This window comes from Lactuca saligna, chromosome 3 (genome assembly GCF_052625555.1).
Source record: "Lactuca saligna cultivar CGN05327 chromosome 3, ASM5262555v1, whole genome shotgun sequence".
Lineage (NCBI taxonomy): Eukaryota > Viridiplantae > Streptophyta > Magnoliopsida > Asterales > Asteraceae > Lactuca > Lactuca saligna.
Genome location: NC_136419.1, coordinates 89753003 through 89759805, shown reverse-complemented (window position 1 = coordinate 89759805; position 6803 = coordinate 89753003). Strand labels below are relative to the sequence as shown.

The 6803-nt window shown below is 35.3% G+C and overlaps 1 long non-coding RNA gene across 1 annotated transcript; it reads right to left on the bottom strand.

The window, feature by feature from the left end:
- Positions 1 to 1322: 1322 nt before the first annotated feature.
- LOC145033841 (uncharacterized) lies at positions 1323 to 1864 on the bottom strand. The gene is made up of 2 exons (XR_013677735.1): positions 1701 to 1864; positions 1323 to 1628 (listed from the first exon to the last, which is right to left on the bottom strand). It is a non-coding gene; the product is annotated as an uncharacterized LOC145033841 (long non-coding RNA).
- Between the last annotated feature and the right edge of the window lie 4939 nt (positions 1865 to 6803).

Sequence of the window (6803 nt, the reverse complement as noted above, 5' to 3'; positions counted from 1 at the left end):
GGCCCTTGTGGCCTTCATTTGCAGCTACCAGTCCATAAAGAGAAACCCTAAAGTGCTTGAGCGTTTTGAGAGAGAAAGGAAGCCATTGTTGACCTTTGTGGTATTGTTTAGCAAGAAGAAGGAGGTCCTAGCCAAGAGGAAGCAAAGGAGGTGGCTATTCTGTGGATTTGAAGCTAAGATCATCGCATTTAAGGTAGTAATTTGGCTCTTTTTATGTTTTATGATGAATGTATGGACTTAGGGTTTATTGGGCCCTTTATTAGGTTGATTTGATGTCTAAATAGTCCCTTTCTGGTGATGAGGCTTTGGATCTGGATCCATAGAGGTCCAGAGAGCCTTACTCATCAAGCTTTATGAAGAACAATGGAGGTTATGACCTTGGGTTATGGTATTTAGGGCTAAATCATCATATATGGTCATATAGATGATGCATGTGCATCAAGATAGTGGCTTTACGTGATTAATGAGCTTGGGAAGGTTAGATCTAAGGATTAGAGGAATAGATCTGACCTCAGAAGGTTGTTTAAGGTTGTGCATGAAACAAACTCATTGAGTCCATGAGTAGACTCGACGAGTTTGAGCGGGTTGTCCCGTGACTCAGATCAGTTGATGACTCGCCGAGTTGGGTGAGTGACTCGATGAGTTAGAAAGGATTCAAAGGACTCGAGTTCACGTATGGACTCGACGAGTCTATGCAAGACTCGACGAGTCGGGTCAAAGGTTGACCGTTGACCAGGGTTGACTAGTGTTAACTTAATAGTGTTAGTCAAACTAAGTTAGAAAAGTATTAATTAGAGATGTACTTATGATATAAGAGGACGATAGGCCGAGGAATCGAGCACGAGTGATTATCCGACATCAGCGAGGTGAGTCTTCTGACTATGCCATACCCGATGGGGTAATTATGTGTGACCGAAAGGTCTTATGTGTATGATATTTATGTGATGCATGTTATATATGTGATATGTTATGATATGAGTATGATGATATGGACCGGATGGTCAACAGAGTATGGGCCGGAAGTTCAATAGAGTTATAGGATGGAAAGCCCCTGAGAAGATTGGATATGAAGATCCTATAGAGTTATGGCCTGGAAAGGCGTATGTGTTGTATGTGGTATTTTGGGGAACTCACTAAGCATTTATGCTTACCGTTTGTGTGTTATGTGTTTTCAGGTACCAGTGATGATCGCGGGAAGGCGCCGACATGATCAGTACACACTTGCAGATGATATGTTTTTGAGATCTTGGGATATGGCTTATGTATTGTGTTTTTGTGGAAATATTGGATACATGATTTATGAATGATTTGGAAATGAAATGTTTTTATCAAAAATTAAATGAAAATTTGTTTGAAATTTAACGGTGTTACAAATGAAACCCAAAACACAATCCAATAATTACCACCAACTAATCCATCTTGACCTTCCATAGGAACACCTTGCATATGAACACCTTGTTCTGCCATAGGTTCTGTTACATATTCCATGTTCTTTTCTTTAAATCTTCAAATCCATCATGGTTGAATCCATTTTCACGGTGGCAAAAACCAAATAACATGTCTTTGTACCACTGATTTGGTAATGGAGGGTCTACCCAAGCAAAGTATTTGCAATCCAATTCAGGTTCCTGGATTACACAAAATGAGTCCATTTTCAACAGAAATGAGGTAATAATCGTGAAAGAAATAAAATTACAGACCTTGAAATTGGTTCATCGAATAAACCTTCGTGTAAGATTTTTTTATCACTTCATGAAATGCATTTGCCAACATGATCTTCGCAGAAGCATCTTCATTTTAGCCTCTCCTCACTAATCGATTTCATTATCTGCTTCCCGCAGAAGATGAATACACCATTTTTTTCTTTCACTGGAGGTTCTAGTGCTTGAAGGATCATGGCATGTGCTTAAATACAACTCTTCAACCACCTAAGAAACTCATTTAATGACAACGCATCCAGCTAAGCAAAGTGGTCGACTAAACTAAGTGTAACGATTAAAATGGGTCGATTTGAATAACTAGCCAATTGTTTGTCTTTTTTCCTGAAAAAATTAATCTTGGATTTAGACCATAAACTAGACCAAAACTGTGGCACTTTTTCCAAAATTTCTGAATTTATATCTGGGACCAAATTCCATATTTGGATGAAACTTGAAGTCTTTATACAATATTTTTTTATAACTTTAAACTCTTTTAAAATGACCCCTGCAAAGGGTGTTACATTTACCAACTAAGGTTAATTTGGATCCAAGGATTTTTTTTTTATATTGATTTGATTTTATGTCCAATTTGCAAAATAGACATTAAACATTTAAACTATGGACCATTTTTCGCTAACTGTAATATTGTGATTTCCTTATTTTATTTTATTGGTCGATGGTGGAACATATAAAACCCTTACTATTCATTGGCTAAGGATTGCATATCTTGAGTGGATGTATTTCCATTTACTAAGGAAAGGTGGAAAGGTTTGATGCAGTTGTGATTACCAATGTATAGTTATTAAGATCTCAATATGGATCATAAAAATCTTAACATCTTAAGATACTACAAGCAAAAAATAAAAAGAGTTTGTTGAAAGTTCAATTCGTTTAATCCAGTGGTGGGATCTTACACACCTAACTAAGATTGTAAGATCTTACTCTAATTCAATCTCATCTCTTTAATCTTTATTCAATAGTCAAGTATTTAATCTTCTTAATCCAGGTTTTTTTTTCTAAGAAAATCTAATGTATGGTCTAAAAGAATTATCTATTTAGCTTGAAATCGAACATAAAAAAATTCATGCCATCAAATTAAAGTAGAATTGTCTATTTAGTTTGAAATCGAACATAAAAAATTGATGTACTCAAATTAAAGTTTGAGCAGGACAGATAGCAGGATGCCTAATTGAACATTACAATTCTTTCATTTATGTTGAACTATGAAAAATTATTATGACACATAGGTTAATCATTTTGTCATCATGTGCATTTGGTTGTACGTGGTCACAATAGTTGTTCTTTTTTTTGTTAAAATTGTTTTTTTTTTTTTGTTGTAGTTTTCTTCTTTTAAAAAAATGGAAATGTACTACTTAAGAAGTTTAAGTTTATTACATCATTGATGTCTTAATTAACACCAAGTTATAATAGATACAAGTCATTACGAACAATTTTGGAGTTTATTTTTCGAGGATCATCTAATCTCAGTTTCATCTTACGAGCACGATCTCGCAAAACATTAACACTTTTAGGTAAGATTTTGATCTTCATAACTTTTGCTTACAACCATTTGGTCGATTTGGTCTTTTCATAATGTTTTCATCTTCAACAATTCTATAGAATTGGTTGATAAAAACTAAATGAAGCATTAAAAAATCGTCTTTAAATCACTCAGCATTCAAAGCGTTAGATAAAGATTTTTTACAATCTTTGAACGATTAACAGACCATATATTCTGTTAAAGAGATTGAAGTCATTCAACATTATGTTGTTCGCTTTTATCAAACAGATCGATCCTAAGCCAAAAAAAACAAGGCTTTATTTAATAATATTGTTTCGCAATCGCATAAGTTATTTGATTTTTTACTGGTGGACTTGAGATCCACATGTTATTTGATTGTTTGTAAATTCTTACATCTTTCTAGCATTGGAATATATTGTTGTCCAAAATAAATAAATATAAAAACTTTTGTAGCTATCATTTACGAGTTTTCATTTCTCGCCATTGTTTGCTACAACAAAGGATATATATATATATATATATATATATATATATATATATATATATATATATATATATATATATATATATATATATATATATATATATATATATATATGTTTTTTTTTTTTTTTTTTTTTTTTTCTAAAACAAACTTTCGGTCATTTCTTAAAAACGAAAAAAGACAATCCATTGAGAGTCAAAAAAGCGTATGCGAGGAAGCCTTTCGGCAGTTAAAGCATAGCTTCCCTAAAAATGGTACCAACTTCTTGACATTCGAATTAAAGACATGTGAACAATTCTTTTCACTTTTATTGCAGAAAATCTTGAAGATTCATTTCACCAGAGGGCTGCTCTTCTACTTTAATAACATTATTTTAATTTATTTTCTACACTTTAGTAAATTATATATATATATATATATATATATATATATATATATATATATATATATATATATATATGATATGTAACTACCATTATTTTTCAATGATCTAATTATTGTAAAAATTATCCAGATCCTTAAATATTTTGCTCTTCTAACTCAATTTGTTGTTTCACATATCTTTCAAGTAATCAGCAATCCGTTGCTTTTGAAAGCCTTATGTGAGAAAGTAAAAAATGAGCCTCTAAAATTTTAAATTAGTGACAAATACGATGGATTAGCAACGACTGGTGATGGAATAGCAGCGAATTTCCTACGGATTAACAATTAATTAACAAAGATTGTTGACAATGTAGTGCCCAAGTCTCCAGGTATGAATTTAACATATTATCCTATTTAATTAGAATAAAAGGAGTTGAAGGGGCTCGTGAGTAAGTTGGGTGTACAATAGGTACGCACGGCGTACTCTGTTCATGCGTGCCATCGAGGGTGATTTCGGAGTACGCAGGGCGTACTTGAGTCAAGGGCACATCCTAAATTTTAGGGTTTGCACCATATTTAATGTCCTTAAGTCTCTTAGGTCCATTACCCTTTCAGCCTCCATCTTTAGTGAATTTTTAAGTATGCATTGAGGCTTGGGGTGCTCTTTGGTGGTTTTGAAGAAGAATGAAATTTGGGAAGAAGCAAATGAGAAGGAGTTTGTAGATCTAGAGTTTGTGCATAATTTCTAGCCTATTGATGGTATAAAGTATGAACCTTTATCATTCTAAGCTTAGATTTAGGTTTAGGGTAGATTTTAGCATCTTTTGGTTCCATAACTTGGACTCTTGGAAGCGTATGGAGTCATAAAAATCATATATTGTAGGTTAAGACTCAACCATGCATGCATTAATGAAAACCTAAGTGAGTTAGAGGGCTTATTTCATAGTTTGAGCCCCAACAAGGCATGCAAAAGCATAATGTTTGCAACTTTATGGCTTAAGACGCTATTATGAGCTTGGATCAAGGTTTTCGACCTTAAAGCCGAATGGGTTAAGACTTGGAACAAAAATGGGTTGACTGCCCAATATATTGGGCGTACTCTAGAGTACGTTGCACGTATTGGGCCAATGCCCTGACTTCCGGATACTAAGCGTATGTTGGGCATACAAGCCATGCGTCTCTGGGGTTGCGAGACTTTTGGTCTCATGTTTTTGTAATGCCCCAACTCTCAGTTATTGATTTTAACAACTTTATTTCTCATATTGGAAGGTCTACTCGACGAGTTGATGCCCTGACTCGTCAAGTAGGAACATTTGGGACCACATGTTTTAAATGACCAAGTCATCGAGTTGGAGACATGACTTGACGAGTTGGAGCTGATGGATAAAACCCTAATTTCCGGGGTTTCGTACCCTATTTAAAGGGTCATTAGCCTCCCTTACAGCCCCTTGTGAGTCCAGAAACCCTAAATCACCATTTTCTCTCCATATTTGTGTGTTTTAAGCTTGGAAGGTGGATCTTGGTGAGATGAGCTTGATGATCCAGAAGATTAAGGCAAGGAACATGTAAGGATCTGAATTTTACCCAAGTCTAGCATCATTTAAAGGTATTAAGTCGTTACCTTGATCTCTTTCTAGCTAGATCATTCTATATTTTGGTTTTAGGACCATTTTAGCATGTTGATGTTCCATTTCGAGTGATGAACCAAGCTCTGAAGTTGCAAATTCAGATCTAGACTCATCTTGGTCCTTATAATAAAAAAGTTTTAGCCTTTAGCATGCTAAAGTATTTCCCTTGCCTAGAACATTTCTTTAGCTTGATTTGAGCCATTATTACCTTGCATGTACATAAAGTTTCCAACTTTACATGATAAGTATGCCTTAGGATCTTAGATCTACAATATAGAGCTTTAGAATGGCTTAAAAAGCATCTAAATAGAGTAAGGACTAAAAGGAATCGATGAGTTGCATGGCCAACTCGGCGAGTCCAATGAAAATTGTCATGCAAGGACTTCTACATGGATTCGGCGAGTCAGTAGGGTGTCTCGGCGACTCAATTAGGGCTTTCCCGACATTTGGACATGCATGAACTCGAAGATTTTTACGGAAAGTCGACGATTCAACGGGGATTTCACGATTTATCGAGTAAATGAAGGACTCGACGAGTCAATGAACTACACTTAATGTGTCGGGTCAACATGGATTGTTGACGTCAACCATTAACTTGGACTTTGACTAAGGGTTGCCTACTTGACTTCAGGGTTATTTTGGTAAATTGAAATTTATGGAACAGGTCTCATGGAAAATATAGGTGGTGGAGTTTGTAGCCGTGGTTCGAGCGTTGAGTTATCACTTCGATTCGACAGTTGAGAGTTGAGTTGTCCTTACTATACTAACAGGGTCGAAGGCACTAATGCCGATCCTTATCGAATTTGCATCCAGTTTTATTGCATGACATGTGTTTTGATTCACATACTGATAGTTAGGATGGTTGTTATGTTAGAGATCGGTTAGATCAGTATCCTGGTTATAGGATGGTTGCTATGTTAGTGATCGGTTAGATCATTATCCTGGTTGTAGGATGGTTTCCATGATTAGTGATCGGTTAGATATGCATGTTTACTTGTTTACATGTATGTGAACATGTTTGTTGGTTTGGGAAAGGGTTGAGGCAGGTCCTATTGTGTGCAGTATGCCAAGACACCTTGGGAGGAGCGGATAGACTGTAGGCCCGG